We start from the raw sequence: 26,081 nt of genomic DNA on the forward strand, positions 1-26,081 counted from the left end.
GACCCAATATCCTAAGTGCCAAATTAAAGCCAGCCTGAATCTCTTAGAGAGTTCTGGAGGTGCTGAGAGCATTCTGAATATTGTGCTATGGCAGAATCAATAAGACTGACCATAGGAGAGAGTGTGCATTGAGGTTTTTGAACACTGCATTGGAGGTCGTGGTGGAAGAGGTGGAGTGAAGAAGAGATGCCTGTATCTGCAGTGGGGCAGGAGGCTCTCCAGATAAATGCTTCGAAGGTAGTGGGAGGAAATAGCAGCAGAGGTCAATGCCAGGAGTATAGACCCAAGGACCTGGGTGCAGTGCCAGAAAAAGCTTAATGATCTCACACGAGGTATCAAGGTCAGTGAGTTCATCTTCATGTGCCATGTCCTATTATCTATGAAGAGAGACTGGATAGGCTAGGGTTGTTTTCCTTCGAGCAGAGAAGGCTGAGGGAGGACCTGATTGAGATATACAAAATTATGAGGGGCATTGACAGGGTAGATAGTAAGAAACTTTTTCCCTTAGCAGAGGTGTTAATAACCAGGGGCATAGATTTAAGGTAAGGGGCAGGAGGTTTAGAGGGGATTTGAGGAAAAAAAATTTCACCCAGAGGGTGGTTGGAATCTGGAACACACTGCCTTCAGAAGTGGTAGAGGCAGGAACGCTCACAAGATTGAAGAAGTATTTAGATGAGCGCTTGAAATGCCAATCGCATGCAAAGCTACTAGCCAAGTGCTGGAAAATGGGATTAGAATACATAGGTGCTTGATGGCCAGCACAGACACAATGGGCCGAAGGGCCTGTTTCTGTGCTGTATGACTGTACTGTACCACTAGCCTCATCCACTGCTCAATTCACTACAAACCCATCTCTCATCTACCTATAACTTCTATCAATCAGAACGCAACTCATATACTTTACCTGACCCTAACACACTTAGCACTGTTGCAAGCCTCACACCTACATCTCACAGCTTGCACATGTTGGGCTGAATTTTGTCAGCCCATCGCGGGTCCTGGCGGTGGCACCGGAAGCGGAGCCGATCGCAATCACGTAGTGGCTGACCAATTAACCAGGTGAGGCGAGGCACTAACGGCAGTCTCAGATGACCAGAATGCAGAGTCCAGCGCCATCTTTAAAGCAATGCCGGCCCTTGCTTGGACTGCTGCCTTTCGCTGATGCAGTGAACCTGGAGTGCTGCTGGATCCCTCTACAGCTGTTGTAACTCCTGAATAACAGCCCCCTCCCCCACTACTAGTGCTGCTGCTGCTGGACACCCCTTTGGACCCCCCTTTGCTGCTGCTGGACCTCACTTTACTACTGCTGCTGCTGGACCTTCCTGGACCTCTCTACCACTGCTGCTGCTGCTGCTGGATCCTCTCCTACTACTGCTGCGACTCCTGCCCCTCTGAGCCCCTGCACTAGGACTGCCGACTGAACGGATGGAGCAGGAGCCAACTGGGACGGTGTGAGAGGCAAGACACCGTGAGACCCCAAGGTTTAGCAATGCCTCCCTGGAGATTCTCCTTCAGGCTGCAAGGTAAAGGCAGGAGGTCCTCTTTCCAAAGGATGGCAAGAAGACCTTCCTGCCTGACCAAGCAAGTCTGGATGGAGATCGCAGAGGAGATCATCAGTCATGGGGTCACCCTCCAGAACAGGGTCCAGTGCCGCAAGAGGGTCAATGACCTCCTTCCATACCCATCTCCTCTTTGGGGCTTGCATGTAGCTACATGGGAGGGAGCGCAATCTGCAGAGGGAGTGACCACAAAGGTGGTGATACATCAGCACATCCTGCCAGATCTTGGTGACAGGCTGCCTTCTTTCAGAGCTCACTGCCCCCCTGCCCTTATGTACCCTGAGGAGCCATTTGGGCGATCCCATGAGAGGATGAGAGGCTGCTATTAGCGTATGTGTTGTGTTGGTTATGTGCGAGGTCTAATTGTCTCCCTCTTTCCGCTTGCAGGAGAAAGAGGCCCATTACATCAGGGAGACATCAAGGACTGGCAGTGGGATCCCTGATGTGCGTCCTCTGATGTTGGCAGAGGAAGAGGCTCTGACTAGTGAGGTCCAGATCGGCCATGCAATCGCAGACGGAGAGACTGCAGTGTCTGCACAAGAGAGTTAGGAGTGTATCCTCCACCACACTTCTGGAGATCCACATCACATATTAGAATTAGAATTAGAACATTACAGCGCAGTACAGGCCCTTCGGCCCTCGATGTTGCGCCGACCTGTGAAACCATCTGACCTACACTATTCCATTTTCATCCATATGTCTATCCAATGACCACTTAAATGCTCTTAAAGTTGGCGAGTCTACTACTGTTGTAGGCAGGGCGTTCCACACCCCTACGATATGGATGAAAATGGAATAGTGTAGGTCAGATGGTTTCACAGGTCGGCGCAACATCGAGGGCCGAAGGGCCTGTACTGCGCTGTAATGTTCTAATTCTAATTCTAATATGTGATGTGGATCTCCAGAAGTGTGGTGGAGGATACACTCCTAACTCTCTTGTGCAGACACTGCAGTCTCTCCGTCTGCGATTGCATGGCCGAGTAAAGAAACTACCTCTAACATCTGTCCGATATCTATCACCCCTCAACTTAAAGCTATGTCCCCTCGTGTTTGCTATCACCATCCGAGGAAAAAGACTCTCACTATCCACCCTATCTAACCCTCTGATTATCTTATATGTCTCTATTAAGTCACCTCTCCTCCTCCTTCTCTCCAACGAAAACAACCTCAAGTCCCTCAGCCTTTCCTCGTAAGACCTTCCCTCCATACCAGGCAACATCCTAGTAAATCTCCTCTGCACCCTTTCCAAAGCTTCCACATCCTTCCTATAATGCGGTGACCAGAACTGCACGCAATACTCCAGGTGCGGTCTCACCAGAGTTTTGTACAGCTGCAGCATGACCTCGTGGCTCCGAAACTCGATCCCCCTACTGATAAAAGCTAACACACCATATGCCTTCTTAACAGCCCTATTAACCTGGGTAGCAACTTTCAGGGATTTATGTACCTGGACACCAAGATCTCTCTGCTCATCTACACTACCAAGAATCTTCCCATTAGCCCAGTACACTGCATTCCTGTTGCTCCTTCCAAAGTGAATCACCTCACACTTTTCCGCATTAAACTCCATTAGCCATCTCTCAGCCCAGCTCTGCAGCCTATCTATGTCCCTCTGTACCCTTCAACATCCTTCGGCACTATCCACAACTCCACCGACCTTCGTGTCATCCGCAAATTTACTAACCCACCCTTCTACACCCTCATCCAGGTCATTTATAAAAATGACAAACAGCAGTGGCCCCAAAACAGATCCTTGCGGTACACCACTAGTAACTAAACTCCAGGATGAACATTTGCCATCAACCACCATCCTCTGTCTTCTTTCAGCTAGCCAATTTCTGATCCAAAGCTCTAAATCACCTTCAACCCCATACTTCCGTATTTTCTGCAATAGCCTACCGTGGGGAACCTTTTCAAACGCCTTACTGAAATCCATATACACCACATCCACTGCTTTACCCTCATCCACCTGTTTGGTCACCTTCTCGAAAAACTCAATAAGGTTTGTGAGGCACGACCTACCCTTCACAAAACCGTGCTGACTATCGCTAATGAACTTATTCTTTTCAAGATGATTATAAATCCTGTCTCTTATAACCTTTTCCAACATTTTACCCACAACCGAAATAAGGCTCACAGGTCTATAATTACCAGGGCTGTCTCTACTCCCCTTCTTGAACAAGGGGACAACATTTGCTATCCTCCAGTTTTCCGGCACTATTCCTGTCGACAATGACGACATAAAGATCAAGGACAAAGGCTCTGCAATCTCCTCCCTGGCTTCCCAGAGAATCCTAGGATAAATCCCATCTGGCGCAAGGGACTTATCTATTTTCACACTATCCAAAATTGCTAACACCTCCTCCTTGTGAACCTCAATCCCATCTGGCCTAGTAGTCTGAATCTCAGTATTCTCCTCGACAACATTTTCTTTCTCTACTGTAAATACTGACGAAAAATATTCATTTAACGCTTCCCCTATCTCCTCTGATTCCACACACAACTTCCCACTACTATCCTTGATTGGCCCTAATCTAACTCTAGTCATTCTTTTATTCCTGATATACCTATAGAAAGCCTTAGGGTTTTCCTTGATCCTATCCGCCAATGACTTCTCGTGTCCTCTCCTTGCTCTTCTTAGCTCTCCCTTTAGATCCTTCCTGGCTTGCTTGTAACTCTCAAGCGCCCTAACTGAGCCTTCACGTCTCATCCTAACATAAGCCTTCTTCTTCCTCTTGACAAGCGCTTCAACTTCTTTAGTAAACCACGGCTCCCTCGCTCGACAACTTCTTCCCTGCCTGACAGGTACATACTTATCAAGGACACGCAGTAGCTGCTCCTTGAATAAGCTCCACATGTCGATTGTGCCCATCCCCTGCAGTTTCCTTCCCCATCCTACGCATCCTAAATCTTGCCTAATCGCATCATAATTTCCTTTCCCCCAGCTATAATTCTTGCCCTGCGGTATATACCTGTCCCTGCCCATCGCTAAGGTAAACCTAACCGAATTGTGATCACTATCACCAAAGTGCTCACCTACATCTAAATCTAACACCTGGCCGGGTTCATTACCCAGTACCAAATTCAATGTGGCATCGCCCCTGGTTGGACTGTCTACATACTGTGTCAGAAAACCCTCCTGCACACACTGGACAAAAACTGACCCTTCTAAAGTACTCGAACTATAGCATTTTCAGTCAATATTTGGAAAGTTAAAGTCCCCCATAACAACTACCCTGTTACTCTCGCTCCTGTCGAGAATCATCTTCGCTATCCTTTCTTTATATGGTCCTTATATGGTTGGCATGAGGGGATCATAGCACTTTGGAGGCAAATTCAGCCGCTGGCATCGGGGGCCTGCAGTTGACCTCTGAGGAGAGGGAAGAACAGTCAGAGGATGCATCACCACATCATTCCCTGCACCTTCCACCAGCACAGATACCTTCACGTCGGTGGGTGTGCGTTTGTGCTTAGATTCAGGGTCACAAGCTGCCAAGAGCACCACACACGAGCCTGAGCAGCTGACGGAGACTGAGACAGCCGAGGACTGTGGGAGGCCAGGCTTATGCTGAGCCCCAGGCTGATGACGAGCTTCTGATGTCAACAGCACAGCACAAAACATGCTGGAGTTGCAGTGAGAGAGGTAAAGGACCATCTGGCAAAGCTGCCAGAGGCAATCTGTGGCCATGACATGATGATAGAGGAGTACATCTATGCCATGAATGCTGCCATGTCTAAGGTGTGCGAGCACATGGCTTCCTCCATCGAGAGGTTGGCAACCCTCATGGAGAGCTAGATCCCACAGATGCACGCAGACCTACACGCCATTGTCTTAGCCATGAGCTCAACTCAGCAGTGGCTAGGCGAGAGAGGGACGAGGCGCCTGGAGTCTTCTCCAGGTCCCCGTTCTTCTATGGTCAGTAGGGAGCTTCAAGTGAGCTTTGAAAAGGGGGAGGAGACGCTGACTTCCACAGGGCACTTGAGTGTGGACAACGGCTCCACAACCCCTCTGCCAGTGACCCCAGTTCCAGTAGTCATGACAACTGAGGAGGCTCCTGCACCTGCGCAGGAACCCCTCAGCCAACCAGGGCTCTCCAGGCTTCAGGCAGTCAGAGGACGCTGCCAAAGTCATTCCAGGCCAAGAGGCAGCCTGATTAGCAGCCTGGCTCCACCTCAGCTGTCAGTGCACTGCATAGAATCGCACAAAAGTGAAAAAAGAAGAGCACCTGGATGTACTTAGGGCTTCACGGTGTATTAATTGTGGCCTTTGCATTGGTTCCTGCAAATATGCTAACAAACAGAGGTCAGATTCATTGCTGCAAATGGCTCATGCTTTCAAAGCTGACTTATGAGATGCAACCTTCACCTTTGTTCTCTCAATTGGCTGCAAGTGCAGGCACAGGCCACGTTTGGTCAGCATCTCAGATGTTCCAGAGCGCATACTGAAGCTGGCACTAGGCACTGGAGTGTGATAGGAAAGAGGTAACAGTTGAATACGGTGAGGTGAGTCTTTATTGAGAGGCCATCATGGTGGCAGGAAGTGGGTATGTATGAATTTGCGTCATGCCTCCCTTGTGTGTCTCTCAATGGCCCTGGCCTCCATGCAAGGGAAGCAAGATCCAGTGCTGCCTACTCAATAGCCTCCACCATATCCTCCTCACCAAATGAAGACTGGCGATCAATCATGTCCTCTGCATGCAAGACCTCCTCTCTCTGCATTGCTAGATAGGTAGACCGCCACAATACACGAGACCTTCGCTGGGGCATACTGCAGGTCTCCACAAGATCAACTGAGGCACCGGAATCTCATCTTCGGCAGCCCAAGGGCCTGCTCAATGGTCGCTTGGTTGGAATCGTGGCAGGTGTTATATCTCTCATCTGCTGCAGTGAGAGGGTTCCTCACAGGTGTGAGTAGTCATGTCTTCAATGGGTAGCACTTGTCCCCAAGAATCCATCCCTGAAGGCAACCAGGGGGGCCTGGGACTGTCAACATAAGTAAGCAGCATGGTTGCTTCCTGGGAAGCGGGCACACACCTGCAGGATGAGCTTCTGGTGGTGACAGACAGTTGTACATTGAGCGAATGGAAGCCTTTCCTGTTGATGAAGGTGGGTGGCTGCTCTGTGGGAGCCTTGGTGACCACATATGCATGCAGTCGATGACACCTTGCATCTGGAGGAATGCAGCGAGGACCCCAAAGCCAATGGCCCTCTCCACCTGTCAGGGTCGGTCCGGTACTGCACATAGTTGCCGGCCTTCTTGAACAAGGTATTGATCACCACCTTGATGCAGCAATGGCTGTTGCCTGGGAGACCCCACTCATGTCCCGAGTGGATCCCTGGAAAGAGCCAAATGCAAAGAAATTGAGTACCAACAGTGATCTTCAGGGCTATGGGTATTGGGTGTCCACTGGAGCAGCTTGTCCTGCAGCATGGCCCATAAGTCTTTCATGGCCTCCCTGACGAGTCACTTGGAAATTCGGAGATAGCTGAGGCAAATCCGGTACATTCTCTGGCACGGATAGGCACTTTTGGCGTGGCCACCTCTGCCACTCTCTGATTGGATTTTCACAGGATGGGGAGGGCCCAGCTGGATCCTGGCCCTCCCTGTCCCAGAGCCACTGATGCACGGCACGGGGCCACATGACGGGGTGTATGAGAACCATGCCAGCTAATTTTTGTCCTTCCTGTGCGCTGTCCTTGCAGAGACAAATTTGACTTGAGACCTTCCTGTTGCTACTCCCCTCTGAATACATGCTAATGCCCCTCAGTGTCCCCCTTTGCAGAGAGCCCAGCACATGAGAGTGAGCCCACCTTACCCTTGCATCCGAGACTGCACCCAACAGACCCTTGCAACCAACACTACACCTACCCTAATCTTGTACCCGAGGCTGCGCCCTCCCAACCCTTGCACCTGAGAGTGCGCCCACCCCTGCTGACAGCCCAGCACCACAGACCGACAATGGCCTCCACTCACCCCTCTTCCCTTATCCACTGTTCACCATGGTTGCCTTCCCGTGATGGGGGATCAGAAGGCATGTGATGCATGTTGACTAAATCTGAAGCCCCCCCCATAAAATTGGCTTCAATTCAATGCAAATGCATTCGAACTAGCTATTCGCCAATTCAAATTGCAATCCCGCTGCTTCGTGGCAGCAATGCCACCTTGGAGCTTTCCCGCCACTGACAAAACCCGGAACCAAGTCATGACGTCGGGTTTCAGGTGAGTATGTCTACCCCGATTTTTCAGCCCCCCGCAACCACTCCTGCTGACTGGATAAAATCCAGCCCATTGACAGTGATTCAATCATGTTAGCCTAAACATATCATTCACTCACACTCAGTGACATATTTCCCTCTTCCTTGCAGCAGAAGGTGGCATGAAATAGGAGGCAGCAGGAACTAACTGGAGGGAGAGAGGTGCGCCTGCATGTTTTAACTCCCATGTAGAAGACAGTGCTAGCCATTATGTCAAACTCCAGAAAGCATGTGATGGAAGGATAATGCTGGAGCCTATCTTTACTCAGTTTCACATTTATTGTACAGAGTAAAAGCATTACAAACATGTAGCTCCTCACTCAAAACCCTTTACCAATCTCAATAAGTATCTGCTTATAAGAACTCAAATAAGACCCCAATTAACTAAAGCCTGGCTACCTGACCCGAACCCCACCACATCCGACTACTTGTGTCGGGTTCGGGTCGGATTGGGCCCATATGTTGCATCCAGCATTCAGGCTTGGGTCGGGTCGGGCTGGAGTGCATTGTTTTGTTTCATATTGTTTTTGTTTTAATCTACGATTTTTTTCTGTTTCATTAATATGTTTGTTATTTTTGGGTTAGGTCACGCATTTAAAAAAATTAAAGGACTCCGGCCCGGGTCGGGTTGGCTGTTGTCAGGTCAGACCTAGGTCGGGTTTTAATTTTATACCCGAGCAAGGCTTTATAATTAACACCCTCCACCTGCATATAATCAAACAATTGATACATTTCCCTTCTTTATTTTATAATATAACGTGGTTTAACATGCTCAAAGAACATTTCAAAATAAATCTAAATAAATTCCATATTGGGTATACAGTATTACATTGTGAGATGTCCCTCCTCTAGCACTCCGAACAATTTCTTTATACTAGTATTTCTTCTTGGGAAACAATCGGATGGCTAATGACTTGCATCTACCCATTTAAGTTTGGAGATTTCAACAAAGAATAAAGAACAGTACAGCACAGGAACAGACCATTCGGCCCTCCAAGCCCTCTTGATGCCTGTCTAAACTAAAACCTTCTGCACTTCCAGGGACCGTATCCCTCTATTCCCATCCTATTCATGTATTTGTCAAGATGCCTCTTAAACGTCGCTATCGTACCTGCTTCCACCATCTCCCCAGGCAGCAAGTTCCAGGCACTCACCACCCTCTGTGTAAAGAACTTGCCTCGCACATCCCCTCTAAACTTTGCCCCTCGCACCATAAACCTATGTCCCCTAGTAACTGACTCTTCCTCCCTTTCTCACCAGCATTTGTTTCAATACAGTAAGGTCAATATGTAGTCTTTTCTTACTCTCACTTTTTGTAGTGTACATTGTCCCACAAAGAATGATTATCCACATAACATTCAATGAGTATCCTATCTTCAGGATGTCCCTTGTTCAAAATTTCACCCAAAATATTTGACAAATAGAACCCCACATCCACTGCCTCCACAAGACCCAGTGTTTCTGCAGCTAAAGTGCTTTCAACAACCCATTTTATTTTCTTAGCCTCCCAAGCTGAAGGACAACATTTCCCATTTTCACCCATCAGAAATATTATGAAACTTGAATACCCATCAGCAAGATTTGCATGTGAAGCATCACTAAAAACTATTAGCTTCATGTTCTTTGGGTCACCTTAGGATGGGAACTTCGGTACACATTTCTCTAGATTTAGTTTTTTTAATGTTTTATTTGTCCTTAAAACATTCTCAACTTTCGGATGTTTCATCATCGTGCTTAACTCCAGCACATCAAAACCAGCATCAGCCTAGTCTGAGAGTACAACCAGTTTAACTGACTAATCAAGCTTCACAATTGCTCACTTTCTGCTTTCAATGTATCATCTTTCTGTGATGTCCTAACACGATTAACCGGGATAGGTTTAACACTCTAAATAGGATTGTTAATTTAAAGTTATTCCAGACTTAGTCTGCTTAATATCTAAACCAATATGTTTGAAGGCCCCACAAGCCTGACTCCCAATCTTAAATTCTCCCCTAATCTTATTAATAACATATTTCTCAAAATCCGCAGTACCACCCCATAAGAAATCAGCAACGTGCATCATGAAGATGCCTGAAAGTTTCCTTTAATATACAAATAAAACATTGCAGGATCTGCTTTTAGTTGAACACAACCAATTTTCAATAAAACAGATCTCACTGAGAAATACCACACCCTGGAAGCATCATTAAGGCCATAAACACATTTGTTCAGTTTCCATAATTTTCCTTCTGCATCTGCTACCTCTTTGGGTGGTTTCAGAAACACTTCTCTCTGAAAAATATCACCCTGCAGAAATGCAGCTTTTATGTCAATGGATCTATACTCCCATGAATATGAAGCCAAAAGAGCTCAAAAGATTTTCAAGATTACTTTTTTAGCTGTAGGAGAGTCTACTCTCACATCGATATCCCCCAGTCGCTCTTCAAAACCCCTTGCAACTAGCCTTGCTTTAGCCTTTTATGTTCCATCAGGAAGGGCTTTTTCAGTACAAATCCATCAATGTGACAAAGCTGGCTGTCCCCTATCTGGTACCTCAGAATAAACTCCAAACTCTCTCCAACTCTATAATTCCTTATGTTTTGCTTCTCATTAGTTTATCCTCAAGTTTATTGACAGCCACTAAAACTTCACAGTCATGAAGACATCTGCTTCTAGTTCTGTTGCAAGACTACTCTCTAGCCTTCCTTTCATTGTGGAATTTGCTTAAACTACAACCTCTATTAGCACTTTGTGTCTTTCTGGACTACTGCGAGAAGATCTCCCTCGCACATTACAGGAGGCACTTTCTCCAGTATGTGATCGCTTCCTTACACAAGAGTCACTTCCAGACCCACTATTAGAACTTGCACTGTGCTTTCTTACCCTCCACTCTTTCACCCCATTCTGCCAGTCCATGGACCTTGTTTCTTGCCATCATCTTGAACATTTAACCAACAGTTAAACTTGCCAGTAGATTTTCCTGTACGTCCCACAATTGTTGCATCCCTCCATCTATTCGACCCCTCTGGAGTATATGTTACCCAAGTACCTACTGTGGGTAATTGTCCTTTGGATGCGATAGCTCTTTCTTGAGCGTCATGATCCCTCATATTACTATCCAACCCTTGATCTATCTTATTCTGTTCCTCAGGACTTTCATCACAAAACACATGAGTATTTGGGGTACAAGGTGCCTCTTTTCCCTCTATCAGCTGCTCAGATTCTGAGATTTTGTTACCGACCTCGACCAATCGTGAGGAATGAACCTTAACAGTTTGATTTCCATGCTTGATAATGACTGTCTTACCATCCTGACCTTACCAGGGCCCTTCCATTCCCTATTACCCTCTCTTTTATAATACACCAAATCTCCTGAATTAAATTCCTCCTCAGATTGCCCTATACGATGCCTCAGAGCTCTCCGAATTTTCTCAGAGACCTCAGCCTGATGAAAGCCCGTCTCCCTGCATGTAAAGCATTCAAATGTGCAGAAAATAGTGGAACTAATTGTAGTACCTTCTAGAGCAGGAGGACTGTCGCACAGTACAGAAGGCAATTTGGGATTACGCCCCGAGACCAACTGATAGGGACTATATCCTCCAACCATCTGAAGTGAATTCCTCGCATGCACCGCCCATGCCAGGGCAGTTGTCAACTTCTAGTTTGGCCGGTCAGCTAAGATTTTATGCAGTATTTCATCAACCACTGTGTGATTCCTTTCACAGAGCCCATTGCTGAAAGGACTTTCAGCTGCAGTATTCATAACTGTAATGTTCAGTTTTCACACGTGTCTGAACTCGTCATTGGCAAACTCCCCTCCATTATCAGTCAGAAACTTAACTGCCCTCCAAGTTCAGTCCCTATTCATTTCTCCATACTTTTGTCTATAACCACCCTTTTGTCCTTGATATTTATATTGTAGAAAGACTAAATCTAGTTGCTAGGTCTATAAAATGCAGAATGAAAATATTCTTGTCTTTGTCCCACACCTTTGAATCCACAGCAATTATCTCGTTAAAATCACGTGCCAAAGGTAGGCTGATAATAGGATATGATGGTGCCCTCTGATACATTTATAGATTTCACACTTTTCACTAATCTCTTCTATTATCCACGTATACTTTTTATCAATCACACCTGAATCCTTCAGCAGGGTTTTTAATCTCTGACAAGAAGGGTGAGCGAATTGTATGTGTAACTTTAAGACAATTTGCTTTTTATCTCTCTGATTCTTAACACCTGATGCCATTAATACTTCTCTAACACTGTGACTAGAAACATCAGGTTTTGTTAAGGGTATACAATAATGCCGTGACTGAGCAAACCGCAAATTCACTGACTTTCCAAAAACAATTTCCTTATCATGCTCCATATCAAGTTACATTTGTGCCTTTTTCATTGAAGGCTTACTCAACAGTAAATGTATCTCACCAGAGACTATATCAGTACTGATAAAGTGGCTTACCCGAGCGATTGTACATGGAATTACTACTTTCTTCAGTGACTTCAATGTGTTGTCATCACCAAACCTAAAGCTGGTAGTACTTTTGTACTCCTTAACCTTGCATTGATCCTCACTACTAAGTGAATCCAGATAATATTGTAACCAATCAGTTCCACATATTGTCTATGTGCAAGCACTATCCAATACAGCACAATTGAATGAATCCGCAACTAGCACATTCATCACAGGACTAAAACTCCTTGTGACTATTACAATTCGTTCAGATTCATCAGTATCTTCCTCTTCTGCCTCAGAATTCTCTGCATCTTGTGTTATTTCAAGGATTCTGCCCCTCCGCTTAGGGCAGTTCATTGCATAATGATACTTCAAGTCACATCTGAAGCACCTATTAACTGTTCCTTGGACATTCCTGGGATTCATTTGCCTATGATTGCTGTTCCAATTCTGTATTCCACTGTAATAGACCTGATAAAAGTGCTTTCATCCTCATTCCTCCTGTCTTTAACTTTTCCATTGCACTTATGCCTGCTTCCAGTATCAGGACCATTTCAAAATCTAGTAAATATTGAGTCCTCCATTCTTTACATCACTGCAGAATGCCGTTTGCTCGACCAGGGCTGCAGGAAATGACTATTTCCCCAGGAATTTCTTCAAGGCAGCCGACAATTGGTCTACCAGGGAATCTTTGTCCAAGAACCAAACCCCAGTTAGATCCATGAGCCTGTCCATATCTGACACCCTAGCACAACCTAGCAATTTAAATGCTAGCACTGAACCAGGGATCTCCAAATTGAATTTCCTCAATCTTCTATACAGTCCATGATATATTCCTCCATTGAATAACCATCTGTTTTCCAAAATCTATCAAAGTCTAATCATGCCTCTTACGCATTCAACAGGTCAGCTTTCTTGTAAATTTCATCCAAGAATTCTAACCAAAGATCCATCAGTATCCAACTGTCAAAACTCTATACTTCTGATTTTACTTTTGGCAGGCAGTGACAATGCCAAGGCTCTACCTTGTTTTCTCTTTGGTAGAGAGGTAACAAAAGCGACACGTCTCAGGACAGCGACCGATCGTCAGAATTGGGAAAGGTTAGAGAAGTAACAGGTTTTAAGCAAGTACAGAGGCAGGGAAAGGGGGAGGGGCGGAAAGAACAAAAGGGAAGACCTGTGATAGGGTCGAAGGCAGGAGAGATTAAATGACAAAAGGGATGATGGGGAAGGCAAAAGTGGGTAGTATTAGAACAAGTAAGGAAACAAAAGATGGGTCCAGAGGAGGTGTGAATGATAACAGCTGAAACATCACTAGCAGCTGCTATCCAAGAAAATGACTACTGGCAACACCTATGCAGTCATATTCGGCTGGCCTCTGACACAGGAAATATCAGAGGAATGTATGATGGCATTAAGAGAGCTTTTGGGCCAACCGTCAAGAAGATCGCCCCCCTCAAATCTAAATCAGGGGACACAATCACTGACCAACGCAAGCAAATGGACCGCTGGGTGGAACACTACCTAGAACTGTACTCCAGGAAAATATTGTCACTGAGACCACCCTCAATGCAACCCTGTCTCTGCCAGTCATGGATGGGCTGGACGCACAGCCAACAAAATCGGAACTCAGTGATGCCATTGATTCTCTAGCCAGCGGAAAAGCCCCTGGGAAGGACAGCATTACCCCTGAAATCATCAAGAGTGCCAAGCTTGCTATACTTTCAGCTCTGCACGAACTGCTTTGCCTGTGCTGGGATGAGGGAGCAGTACCACAGGACATGCGCGATGCCAATATCATCACCCTCTATAAGAACAAGGGTGACCGCGGTGACTGCAACAACTACCGTGGAATCTCCTTGCTCAACATAGTGGGAAAAGTCTTCGCTCGTGTCGCTTTAAACAGGTTCCAGAAGCTGATTGAGCGGGTCTATCCTAAGGCACAGTGTGGCTTTCGAGCAGAGAGATCGACCGTTGACATGCTGTTCTCCCTTCGCCAGCTACAGGAGAAATGTCGTGAACAACAGATGCCCCTCTATGTTGCTTTCATTGATCTCACAAAAGCCTTTGACCTCGTCAGCAGACGTGGTCTCTTCAGACTACTAGAAAAGATTGGATGCCCACCAAAGCTACTAAGTATCATCACCTCATTCCATGACAATATGAAAGGCACAATTCAGCATAGTGGCACCTCATCAGACCCCTTTCCAATCCTGAGTGGCATGAAACAGGGCTGTGTTCTCACACCTACACTGTTTGGGATTCTCTTCTCCCTGCTGCTCTCACACGCATTCAAGTTCTCAGAAGAAGGAATTTTCCTCCACACAAGATCAGGTGGCAGGTTGTTCAACCTTGCCCGTCTAAAAGCGAAGACCAAAGTATGGAAAGTCCTCATCAGGGAACTCCTCTTTGCTGACGATGCTGCTTTAACATCTGACACTGAAGAGTGTCTGCAGAGATTCATCGACAGGTTTGCGGCTGCCTGCAATGAATTTGGCCTAACCATCAGCCTCAAGAAAACGAACATCATGGGACAGGACGTCAGAAATGCCCCATCTATCAATATCGGCGATGACACTCTGGAAGTGGTTCAAGAGTTCACCTACCTAGGCTCAACTATCACCAGTAACCTGTCTCTCGATGCAGAATTAAACAAGCGCATGGGAAAGGCTTCCACTGCTATGTCCAGACTGGCCAAGAGAGTGTGGGAAAATGGCACACTGACACAGAACACAAAAGTCCAAGTGTATCAAGCCTGTGTCCTCAGTACTTGCTCTACGGCAACAAGGCCTGGACAACGTACGTCAGCCAAGAGCGACATTTCAATTAATTTCATCTTCACTGCCTCCTGAAAATCCTTGGCATCAGGTGGCAGGACTGTATCTCCAACACAGAGGTCCTCGAGGTCCCCAGCATATACACCCTACTAAGCCAGCGGCATCTGAGATAGCTTGGCCATGTGAGCCGCATGGAAGATGGCAGGATCCCCAAAAGTACATTGTACAGCGAGCTCGCCACTGGTACCAGACCGACTTGCCGTCCATGGCTCCACTTTAAAGACGTCTGCAAATGCGACATGAAGGCCTGTGACATTGATCACAAGTCGTGGGAGTCAGTTGCCAGCGATCGCCATAGCTGGCGGGCAACCATAAAGGCGGGGCTAAAGCGTGGCGAGTCGAAGAGACTTAGCAGTTGGCAGGAAAAAAGACTGAAGCGCAAGGAGGGAGCCAACTGTGCAACAGCCCCGACAACCAATTTTATCTGCAGCACCTGTGGAAGAGTCTGTCACTCTAGAATTGGCCTTTAGAGCCATTCCAGGCACTGCTGCACAAACCACTGACCACCTCCAGGCGCTTACCCATTGACTCTCGAGACAAGGAGGCCAAAGAAAGAAGAGAGGTAACCCTTGTCCACATAGCCACTTCATTCTTCCACTGTTCATATGGTTCAGACTCAGAGAACATTAAAGGGTAATCATACCCTGACATTTTGCACTTGATTTTTGCCATATTGTCCACAAAAGCCCTATGTAAAAAAAATTCTAGTTTCCAAACTTCAGCTTTAGGCAACCATCCTCTGCTACCATGTTAAACTCCAGAAAGCTTATGATGGAAGGATAATGCTGGAGCCTATTTTTACTCAGTTTCACATTTATTGTACAGAATAAAAGGATTACAAACATGTAGCTCCTCACTCAAAACCCTCCACCAGTCTCAGTAAATGTCTGCTTATAAGTACTCAAGTAAGACCCCAATTAACACCCTTCATTCACCTGCATATAATCAAACAAGTGATACACAATTAACAGATTAACACATTATGGGAAGAGTCATCACTTAGGCTATGGCCACCGGTGCAGCTGAAATGTTTGTTCTCTCATATCACTTCCCCCTCATCCCTCAATCTCTTCTGATTTATAAGCTGCAGACGGTGTAAGAACACACTTCTTACTCTTTCCCCACCATGACCCAACCTTTGTCCCTTTATCATTTCAGATACTCAAGAACTGAAACCTTCCCAGGCAGTGAAGGAAGATGAAGAAGAAAGTGCAGATGAAGGCACACCTTAACTCGATCTCACAGTCACAACCACCAGCTCAGATACTCTGCATAATTTAGAGGATAGGATAGAAGAGGGATCTGAACATGGTGAAACACTGGGCACAAGTGCACTGCAGCCAGGGTAGGGGGAAAGGATAGTACAGGTGCCAGCTTGCTAGAAAGCTAGGTCGCACAATAGTTCTGCTGCAAAATACTCAGTTGAGGACTTTGATGGGCCAGGCTACAAAAGAAGGCTGATGGTATACACACCCAAATGATTGTGGCATTGGGAAGCCTTCCAGAAAGCCAGCATTCAATGTCAAGGAGCATAGGGGAGTTTGGCACCAACTTAGCACAGGGCTTTGCACTGAGCTTGGAGCCCATTCTTTCCAACATGGAAAGGATGGCCACCTCCATCAACGCACCTGTGGAACCAACCATGAGGCAGTGTAGCATGGCTGATGTCTCAGCTTCCATTACAGAACAAGCAGCATGTTTGCCAGTGGCACTTGCATATGAAGTGAAGGGTGCATTGACAGAAAAGCCTCAGTAAGAAGGAGCTCTGTATTGGGCAGACTGAATCCAAAAACATGCAGTTGCACTTGCTGTCACAGAATGTGACAAATCACAATATGAGATTGGAAAAAAAAAATCACATGTTTACTGGTAAGTGGCAAAAATAACCGATTCTGTCATGGGATGTAACTATCTGATAAATCACCTGTTCAAGTACAGCTGACCCTGTGAGTGCTCTGAACATTAAAGTGTCAAAAGTGAGAAAGTGTTTGGTTCTCCAACACTGGCATCTCTTAACCTTGGGGCACAATTTTTAAGGAAGAACTATACATTGCAACCCTGAAATTATGCTGAGTTCTGACGGAGCTTTGGGAAAATGGGAGAATCTCCTAGGAATTTACAGAATTCCCTGTTTATGTAAGCTTGATATCAAATTGCAGCCTTTTAGTGCATTATTGCCTTTTTTTAATGTAGAAGCATAGAAAATGTATAGCATAGAAGGAGGTTCTATCGCCCAAAATGTCTGTGCCAGCCAAAAAAGAGCTATCCAGCCTGATGTCACTTTTCAGCTCTTAGTCCATAGCCCTGTCGGCTACAGTCCTTCAAGTACTTTTTAAAATGTGATTCGAGTTTCTGCCTCTTCTACTCTTCCACGCTGTGTGTTCCAGACCTCCACCACCCTCTGGCTGAAAAAAATCTCTCAACTTCCCTCTAATCCTCAGTCAATTACTTTAAATCTATGCACCCTGATTATCAACCGCTCTGCTAAGGGAAGTAGGTCATTTCTATTCACTCCAGGTCTCACATAATTTTATACACCTCAATTAAATCTCCCCTCAGCCTCCTTTCTTCTAAAGTAAACAACCCCAGCATATCCAATCTTTCCTCATAGCTAAAATTCTCAATTTCTGGCAACATCCTCGTAAATCACCTCTGTACCCTCTCTAGTGCAATCACATCTATCCTGTAATGTGGTGACCAGAACTGTACACAGAACGTTAACTGTGTTCTACTGTCTTATACAGTTTTAGCATAACATTCCTGCTGTTATAGTAAATGCCTCGGCTAATAAAGGAAAATATCCTTTAAGTCTTCTTAATCATCTTATCTGCCTGTCCTGCCATTTTCAGTGATCTGTGGACATGCACTCCAAGATTCCTCTGCTTCTCTACACTTCTCTGTATCCTTTCATTTATTGTGTATTTCGTTGCCTTGTTTGTCCTCAACAAATACATTACACTTCTCCAAACTGAATTCCATTTGCCACTTTTCTGCCCACCTGACCAGTTCATTGATATCCTGCAGTCTACAGCTTTTTCCCTCACTATCAACCATACAACTAATTTTTATTATCATCTGCAAACTTCTTAATCATGCCCTAAAATAAATGCAAAATACTGCGGATGCTGGAAATCTGAAATAAAAATAGAAAGTGCTGGAAATACTCAGCAGGTCTGGCAGCATCTATGGAGAGAGAAACAGAGTTAATGTTTCAGGTTGATGTCCTGTTCAAAGTGAAAACTTGTCAAAAGCCTTGCTAAAACGATGTAACTGAATTCATCAAGTTAGTCAGACACAACCTTCCCTGAACAAATGCATACGGACTGTCCTTGATTAATCTATGCCTTTCTAAATTATGATTTATACTGTCTCTCATAATTTTTTCCAATAATTTGCCCACCACTGAGGTTAGATTGACTGGCCTGTAATTACTCGGGCTATCCCTTCCTCTCTTTCTAAGCAACAGTACAATGTAGCAGTCCTCTAGTCTCGTGGTATAAACCTGTAGCCAGAGAGGATTGGAAAATGATGGTTGGAGCTGCTGCTATTTAATCCTTTGCTTCGCTTAGCAGCCTGGGATACATTTCATCCAGGCCTGGTGATTTATCAACTTTCCAAGATGCTAAACCCCTTCATCTTTCCTCTGTCACTATGTTTATACAATCCAATATTTCCCACTCTTTCTCCTTAAATACAATGTCTCTTTTGTGAAGACAGTTGCAAAGTATTCATTAAGAACCTTGCCCATGTCTTCTGCCTCCACACACAAGTTATTTTTGGTCTCTAATTGTCCCTACTCTTTCCTTAGTTATTATTGTGCTCTTTATGCATTTATAAAACATTTTTCGCGTTTCCTTGATTTTATTTGCCAATATTTTTTCATGCCCTCTTTTTGCTTGCCTTTTTAATTCCACCTCTGCACTTTCTATACTCCTTTAGGCTTTGTGCAGTATCAAGCTCTTGGTAGCTAACATAAGCTTCCCTTTCACACACATATAATAAAAGCAAAATACTGCGGATGCTGGAAATCTGAAAAAAAAACAAGAAATGCTGGAATCACTCAGCAGGTCTGGCAGCATCTGTGGAAAGAGAAGCAGAGTTAACGTTTCTTGTCAGTGACCTTTCTTCGGAACTTCCCTTTTTTACCTTATCTTACTCTTTGACATGGGGGAGGGTGGTGTCTAGATTTTGGAGTCCCACCTTTTTTCTTTTTGGGAACATATTTGTTCTGAACCCTCTCTGTTTCCTCTCCCAATGCCTCCCATTGCTCTGACACTGATTTACCTTCAAGTAGCAATTTCCAGTCCACTTTTGCCAAATCATCGGCGGGATTTTTACTCATTCGTGAAGTTAGGAAAGGAGGCGGGTGGTCGCTTAAACCTACCCCTCGGGTCAGCATACTGGTTTCCCAATGCGAAACCGGCACCCTCTGAGTTTAAGAGGTAACAGCAGGAACCAGGAGAGACACCCCGTCCACTCTGTGCAAATGACCATTTAGCCCTATAAACGTGCTTGTCAGCTTGTTAACAGGCCAGTTTAGGATTTTCTTTCTAAGCTGCTGGGTCGACACATGTCACAGCCACGACAGGGAGGAGAAGGCGGTGACACAGCAGGGAGTGAGCTGGAATGGCGAGACAGAAGCACGAGGTAGTATTGAAGATGGAGGCTCATAGAAAGCCCTCATTCACAGGCAACCAGTTGTGCTCATTGAGAAGAATTGTCTTTCACATCTCTGCACTCCTGACGAGGGTGTTTTGGGGGGGCCAGGATTGGTGAGGGGGGGAAACAGCTCCTTCTACTAACGGATCTCACAGGTTCATGACAAGGTCGGGGGGGGGGGTGCGGGGTGGGTGGAGGGTAGGGTTCAGGAAGATTTCACATTCCTTTGCCAATGAAGGAAAGGCATGGGTGAGGCAGTGGCATAGTGGCAATATCACTGAACTAGTAATCCAGAGGCCTAGGCTAATACTTTGGGGACATGGGTTCGAATCCCACCACGGCAGATGGTGAAATTTGAATTCAATTAAAAATCTGGAATTAAAATCTAGTCCAATGATAACCATGAAACCATTGTTGATCTGGATCACTAGTGCCCTTTAGGGAAGGAAATCTGCCATCCTTACCTGGTCTGGCCTACATGTGACTCTTAAATGCCCTCTGAAAGCCACTCAGTTGTATCAAACAGCAAAAAGTCTAAGAAGAGGAATGTAACCAGATAGACCACCCAGCATTGACCTAAGCACTGGAAACGATAACGGCATACCCAGCCCTGTCGACTCTGCAAAGTCCTCCTTACAAACATCTGGGGGCTTGTGCCAAAATTGGGAGAGCTGTCCCACAGTTTAGTCAAGCAACAGCCTGACCCAGTCATACTCACAGAATCATATTTTACAGACAATACCCCTGACACCACCATCGCCATTCCTGGGTATGTCCTGTCCCATCAGCAGGACAGACCCACCAGAGGTGGCGGCACAGTGGTATACAGTCGGGACGGAGTTGCCCTGGGAATCCTCAACGTCGACTCCGGACCCCATGAAGTCTCATGGCATCAGGTCAAACATGGGCAAGGAAACGTCCTGCTGATTACCACCTACCGCGCCCCCCACCCCCGCCCCCTCGGCTGAATAATCAGTGCTTCTCCATGTTGAACACCAACTGGAAGAAGCAGTGAGAGTAACCAGGGCATAAAATGTACCCTGGGTGGGGGACTTCAATGCCCATCACCAAAAGTGTCTCGGTAGCACCACTACTGACCAAGCTTTCCGAATCCTAAAGGACATAGCTGGAGACTGGGTCTGCAGCAGGTGGTAAGGGAGCCAACAAGAGGGAAAATCCAACTTGACCTCATCCTCACCAATCTACCTGTCACAGAGGCATCTGTCCATGACAGTATTGGTTGGAGTGACCACTGTACAATGCTTGTACAAAGGAAGTCGCGTCTTCACATTGATGACCCCACCACCGTGTTGTGTGGCACTACCACCATGCTAAATGGGATAGATTTTGAACAGATCTAGCAACTCAAAACTGGGCATCCATGAGGTTCTGTGGGCCATCAGCAGCAGCAGAATTGTATTCAACCACAATCTGTAACCTCATGGCCCAGCATATCCCCCACTCCATTATTACCATCAAGTTGGGACCCAACCCTGGTTCAATGAAGAGTGCAGAGGGTATGCCAAGAGCAGCATCAGGCATACCTAAAAATGAGGTGTCAGCCTGGTGAAGCTACAACACAGGACTACTTGCATACCTAACAGTGGAAGCAGCATGCGATAAACAGGGTTAAGTGATCTCACGACCAACGGATCAGATCCAAGCTCTGCAGTCCTGCCACATCCAATCGTGAATGGTGGTGGACAATTAAACAACTAACAGGAGGAGGAAGCTCCACAAATATCCCCATCCTCAACGATGGGGGAGCCCAGCACATCAGTACAAAAGACAAGGCTGAAGCATTTACATCCATCTTCAGCCAGATATGCCGAGTGGATGATCCATCTCAGCCTCCTCCTGAAGTCCTCAGCATCACAGATGCCAGTCTTCAGCCAATCCAATTCACTCCACGTGATATCAAGAAACGACTGAAGGCACTGGATACTGCAAAGGCAATGGGCCCTGACAGAATTCCAGCAATAGTACTGAAGACCTGTGCTCCATAACTAGCCGCACCCCTAGCCAAGCTGTTCTGGTACAACTACAACACTGGCATCTACCAAGCAATGTGGGAAATTGCCCAAGTATGTCCAGCACACAAAAAGCAGGACAAATCCAACCCAGCCAATTACCTCCCCATCAGTCTGTGCTCGATCATCAGTAACGTGATGGAAGGGGTCATCAACAGTGCTGCCAAGCGGCACTTGCTCAGCAATAACCTGCTCACTGACACTCAGTTTGGGTTCTGGCAAGGCCATTCAGCTCTTGACTTCATTACAGCCTTGGTCCAAACATAGACAAAACAGTGGAGCTGCAGAGGTGAGGTGAGAGTGACTGCCCTTGACATCAAGGCAGCATTTGACCAAGTATGGCATCTAGGAGCTCTAGCAAAAATCGAATTAATGGGAGTCGGGGAAAACTCTCTGCTGGTTGGAGTCATACCTCGTACAAAGGAAGATGGTTGTGGTTGTTGGAAGTCAATCATCTCAGTCCCAGGACATCACTGCAGGAGTTCCTCAGGGTAGTGTCCAAGGCCCAACCATCTTCAGCTGCTTCATCACTGACCTTCCCTCCGTCATAAGGTCAGAAATGGTGATGTTTGCTGATAACTGCACAATGTTCAGTACCATTCGTGACTCCTCATAAAGTGAAGCAGTCTGTGTTAAAGTGCAGCAAGACCTGGACAACATCCAGGCTTGGGCTGGTAAGTGGCAAGTAACATTGACACCACAAAAGTGCCAGGCAATGACCATCTCCAACAAGAGAGGATCTGACCATTTCCCCTTAACGTTCCCTGGCATTACCATCACTGAATCCCCCACTATCAACATCCTGGGGGTTACCATTGACCAGAAACTGAACTGGATCAGCCACATAACTGCTGTGGCTACAAGAGCAGGTCAGATGCTGGGAATTCTGCAGCAAGTAACTCACCTCCTGTCTCCACAGTGCCTGTCCACCATCTACAAGGCACAAGTCAGGAGTGTGATGGAGTTCTCTCCACTTACCAGGATGGGTGCAGCTCCAACAACACTCAAGAAGCTCGACACCATCCAGGACAAAGCACCCCACTTGACTGACATCCCATTCACCACCTTCAACATTCATTCCCTTTACCACCGATGCACAGTGGCAACAGTGTATACTATCTATAAGAGGCACTGCAGCACCTCCACCAAGGTTCCTTCAACACCACCTTCCAAACCCACGACCTCTACCACCTAGAAGGGCAAGGGCAGCAGATGCAATGGGAACACCACCACCTGCAAGTTCCCCTTCAAGGCACACACCATCCTGACTTGTCGCTATTCCTTCACTATCGCTGGGTCAAAATCTTGGAACTCCTTTCCTAACAGCACTGTTGGTGTACCTACACTCCAAGGACTGCAGTGGTTCAAGAAGGCAGCTCACCACCAACTTCTCAAGGGCAGTAGGGATGGGCACTAAATGCTGGCCGAGCCAGCGATGCCTACATTCCATGAACGAATAAAAAGGATCAACCTTGTCCAAGCTTGCTCCAACCAGCAAAGAGGAGCAGCATCTGCCAGAACCAAGGCAGATCCCTGGGCAATAGGGATTAAGGGTGAGGACGGAAGGCTCAAGGCTCTCCACCTTACACAATCTTTACCAACACAGTGGTGCAGTGGTCAACACAGCAGCCTCACAGCTCCAGCGACCCGGGTTTGGTTCTGGGTACTGCCTGTGCAGAGTTTGCAAGTTCTCCCTGTGACTGCATGGGTTTCCTTCGGGTGCTCTGGTTTCCTCCCACATGCCAAGGACTTGCAGGTTGATAGGTAAATTGGCCATTGTAAAAATTGCCCCTAGTGTAGGTAGGTAATTGATGGAAGGTGGGGATGTGAGGGGGAAAATGGGATTAATGTAGGATTAGTATAAATGGGTGGTTGCTGGTCAGCGTGGACTCATTGGGCCGAAGGGCCTGTTTCAGTACTGTATCTCTCTATGACAATCCATTGCTCTACAACCCTCACTTCCCATTCTCCTACATCTCACCAATATGAAATTGAAACTCACAAATTAGCCTTGGTGCAACAAATTTCCCATTGCTTTATTATTTCATAGAATCACAGAATCAGAATTATTACTGTATATAGTAGTTTAGCTGTAATAAACCTGTTTGAGATCTTCAACAAACTGGACTCCATGCATCTTATGTATACTGCATCAGACCAACATAAAGAACTCATTACAATTACAGCACAGGAGGACGACATTTGGCCCATTGTGTCTGCACTGGGTCTCCAAATGAGAAATCACCTTGAGCCATTCCCCCGCCTTCTCCCCGTAACCCTGTGCATTCTTCCTTTTCAGATAACAGCCTAATTGCCTTTTGAATGCCTTGACTGAACCTGCCTCCACCACACTCTCAGGCAGTGCATTCCAGACCTTAACCACTTGCTGTGCGAAAAAGATTTTCCTCATATACATTGCTTCTTTTGCCGATTGCTTTAAATCTGTGCCCTCTCATTCTCGATCCTTTCACAAGTGGGAACAGTTTCTCTCTATCTACTCTGCCCAGACCTCTCATGATTTTGAACACCTCTATCAAATCACCTCTCAGCCTTCTCTTCTCTAAGGAAAACAGTCCCAACTTCGCCAATCGATCTTCATTATTGAAGTTCCTCATCCCTGGAACGATTCTCGTGAAACTTTTCTGCACTCTCTCCAATACTTTCATATCTTTTCTAAAATGCGGCATCCAGAGCTGGACGCAATACTCCAGCTGAGGCTGAACTGGTGCTCTTGTACTCTATGCCCCTATTAATAAAGACTTGTGATACTGTATGCTTTATTAACTGCTCTTTCAACCTGTCCTGCCACTTTGACTTATGCACACATACACCCAGGTCCCTCTGCTCCTATACCCTTTATTTTATATTGTCTCTCCATGTTCTTCGTACCAAAATGAATCACTTCACACTTCTCCACATTGAATGTCAGCTGCCACTTATCCACCCATTCCACCAACTTGTCTATGTCCATTTGAAGTTCTACACTACCCTCCTCACAGTTCACAATTGTTCCAAGTTTGATATTATCCGCAAATTTTGAAATTGTGTCCTGTACACCAAGGTCTAGGTCATTAATATATATCTGGAAAAGCAAAAGTCCCAACACTGACTCCTGGGGAGCTTCTCTACAAACCTTCCTCTGGCCCGAAAAACATCCATTAACCACTACTCTGTTTCCTGTCTCACAGCATCAGAAATGCCCAAGTGACCCACAAAGTGACATTACTGACGCAGTGGCCTCTGCTGATGGCCCCTCCTATGAATGCCTCCCACTGTGGCTGAGGATGAGGTGGAGGCTGACTGCTCACTGGTGCCTGCTGGCCTGAGATGCTTGGGCGATCGGCCTTGCCGTGAAGGTGGGGGCGGCAGGGGCAGCCTCTGTCACAGAGGGTGACTCCACAGATGCTTCGTCTGTTGAAGGGACTGTGGGAGAGGAGGAGGATGATGGAGTCTCTTCAGCGGTGGCCCCTTTATTACCGTCTGTCTGTCACTTTCTCAGCCCTTTCATGGCACCCTTGATTGCGGGATGGCATCCTTTCCATGTTTCTTTGCGCCACTGACTGGCGAATGCTGCTGAGTCTGACATGCATCCTGTGCAGGTCAGTGCGATGTTCCTGCATCCCGCATGTGGCTCTCCAAGAGGTTGGCCACTCTCTCAATGGAGGAGCTGATGCCCTCAGAAACTGAGTCATTCTGGAGCACATGAGATGAATGGACTCCTCCATTCATGCCATGCATCCCCTGAACCTGCAAATGTTGAGATGTTTGCACCCTGTCTACGGCAGATTTCTGTTTCTCTGTCCCCAGCATTCCTGTGGCTTGACACTCTGGCCAAATCAAGAGCCAACTCCACAAAGTGCGTCAGCACCACAAGGTGGGATTCCCCACGTCCGGGGGTGCCCTCTCGTGCTCCCTAGCATTCAACTCCTGTTTGGGCAGCAAGGGGAAGAAAAATTGCATCAGTATAATACCTCTGTCCCTCACCACTGGCAGCTTTCCTTCACATATGCTGCTGCAGTCTGCACCCTAGCCTTCTGTTCAACAGTACTAGGATTCTGACCTACGCTTATGGGTCATCAAGGCTATTGAGCATACATCTCTCCCATGGTCAGGAGAACTCTATGCACCCTCAAGATGCCCCTCTCTTTTGCACTCTGGTGACTGCTGACCAGGAGGCATGCCATCTGGGTCTATCTTTGGACTCATCTTACCAGATTTGAGAAGGTCATTGAAGCGTTTGTGGCACTGGACCCAGTTCCTCCTCACCACTCCTCTGCTGCTGAGCTCGTGTGCCACCTGC

Source organism: Heterodontus francisci, chromosome 6, assembly GCF_036365525.1.
Source record: "Heterodontus francisci isolate sHetFra1 chromosome 6, sHetFra1.hap1, whole genome shotgun sequence".
Lineage (NCBI taxonomy): Eukaryota > Metazoa > Chordata > Chondrichthyes > Heterodontiformes > Heterodontidae > Heterodontus > Heterodontus francisci.